This window comes from Athene cunicularia (assembly GCF_003259725.1).
Source record: "Athene cunicularia isolate RWA chromosome 7 unlocalized genomic scaffold, athCun1 chr7_part1, whole genome shotgun sequence".
NCBI lineage: Eukaryota > Metazoa > Chordata > Aves > Strigiformes > Strigidae > Athene > Athene cunicularia.
Genome location: NW_020799107.1, coordinates 31917211 through 31919852, shown reverse-complemented (window position 1 = coordinate 31919852; position 2642 = coordinate 31917211).

Sequence of the window (2642 nt, the reverse complement as noted above, 5' to 3'; positions counted from 1 at the left end):
TTTGTTATACTCTAATTAACTTGCTCTCTTCATAGGTATAGCTTTTCCAAATTTTCTTCTTCCAAATCCTTTATTTTATGTACTTCCCATTAACACTGTTCTTCAAAAAATAAAGGCAAATTAAAGAAATATCAGCCACTAGGCTACAACTATATCTGTCAGATACTTCTTATTTCCAGTCTTTTGAATGTTGTTGAATGCTTCCTTACAATGGAGATATCTTTCTCCATGTAGCATGAAGGCAAATTTCAGGCAAAATCTTATCACTACAGATAAAATACTGACCACTCTTCTGCTTTACATTCATGCAGCCCCATTCTTGCTTGTTATTAGCAATTCAGCAAATTGTAAAATAACAGCAATACTGTATTACTGCACCTTTCTTGAGGAATATGCTCCCCTTAGCACTTGCATAAATGTTACCCCAATCAATAAACTAGTAATTAAAGTCAGTAGCATTTCAGCCTCTTTACAGGTCTCCTTATCTAAAAAAATAAAAACAACAACAAAAAAAAAATCCCCAAAACCCCAAACAAACCAAAAAACATTTCTTGCTCTACTTTTTCAAACTGCCTTGGAAATAGAACAAGAAACATTCAGCCACCTCTTTGTCCTTAACCCCTGAATTAGCTATTGCTGTAATGTCAGTGAAAGCTGTTTTGTTTTTCTCTGCAGACATAAGCATCATTTTCTTCCTGAGTATCGCTTATTCCTTTTTTCATTTTTCTAGTTTATCAATAAGCCATAAATTCTGATTCTGATAATACTAGTAATAGGTTTGTCTCACAGTTCTTTTTGTTGAGGATATTTGGCTTTGTTTTGTTTTACTTCCAGTAATAAAATAGAGAAACTGAAATGCTAAGGACAGGAAAACACTGGTAAGCAAATGACTGAGTCTGACAAATAATCAATTATCTACACTGCTCAGCTAGCAGAACGTATCAAGGGTGAAATCCTGCCTCCATTAAAGTTGATGGGAGTTTTGTCATTGAATGCAACTGAGCTAGAATTTCACTCTAGAAATATTGTATGTGACTAAATCAGAGAAACCTGCATGGAAGACAGCGCAAGCCTACCTGGGAGCATCATTTCTCAGGAAACTAAAAGCAGCACTTCTAAGTATTGAAATTCAACTCCAGAATTTTTTAGATCATTTGCTTTTCAAAAGGTTAAGCAGACAGAAGAAAGAGTTTTTAACACTACGAAAGTAGGATAGAGTTATATTCACACACTCTAGGGAAAACTACCACTTGATTGATTTTGAACATGGCTTTCCCCAGCACCTGATGACGAAGGGCCACATCCTGCTCTGCACTCCATCCTGCTTTGGATCGGTGTTACGGCACACACCCGCCTGGCCAGCCTCGTGTCTCTGCAGCCTTTGCTATCAGAGAGCTTCAACCTGCCACTAATGGGATTGTATCAATGTTTCATTACAGAATACACAAAAATCTTAGAAACATTGTCTGATGCAAAATCATAAACCTTTTCCCTCTCTCTCCCAGGTAACATAAATAAAAACCACATTAAAGATGTGTTACTCATTAATATGCTGAGGTATGGTACAGTTGCAACTGGCTGACAAACTGAGCCGCTTGTCCATTTTTGCCTACAAGCTCTGCCCAAAGGGAAAGGGCAACAAACGTAAATCAGCACTTCACCATTCCAGCAGATGAACATAGAGCATGGATGTGGCCCTGCCTGTTGGTACGGGCTGTATTTTGAGAGGGCAGGACTCCCAGCCAAATATGTCAAAGCAGCTGTCTATCCTAAGTGTGTGCACCTGTGATTAGAGAGATACAACTCTGCTAATCCAGCTCTGATTTGGGAAGAAGGATTAATATTTAGACACCACCACCACCACCACAAATAAGCTTCTGGGGACTTAAAAAAAAAAAAACAGTCAAGGCTGCTTGATCAGGTAGAGATGATTCATTTGAGAAAACCTGCAGTGTGACCTTTCATGAGTTTCTGAGCGCAGACAAGCTGTCAAATTTTTATGGAGAAAAGAGGTGTAATCAACTAGTGCTTATGATGACCTTTTAATAAGTAAATGGTTGAGGTAGGCACGCGTTCTGAACAGAATAAGAAATGGGATTTGTATGAGTGTCTAGTGCTTGCTGGGGAAGGTGATGAAATCCACCCCCGTGCTTGTGCTATTAGCCAGCTAATAGATAGATACACACACACGTATATGTATATACATAGATACACATACATGTATATGTATATACATAGATACACATACATGTATATGTATATACATAGATACACATACACGTATATGTGTATACATAGATACACACACGAATATGTATATACATACACACGCACACATATGTATATACATAGATACACACACGTATATGTATATACACAGATACACACACGTACAAGTATGTACATAGATACCCATATATATGTATATACCTAGGCACACACACACGTGTGTGTATACATGTACACACGGGCAGAACAGCGCGTGGGAGAGCAGACCGGGTAATAATTGCAGGAGTTTGTGCACCCTGCAGAGACGAGGGCCGTTCGCACGGACAGACGGGGAAATCCGTGCCCGTGGGGGCCTCCCGCCCCGCGACGCTCCCCCTCGGCGGGGCTCCGCAGGACCCGTCCCGGCGGCCGTG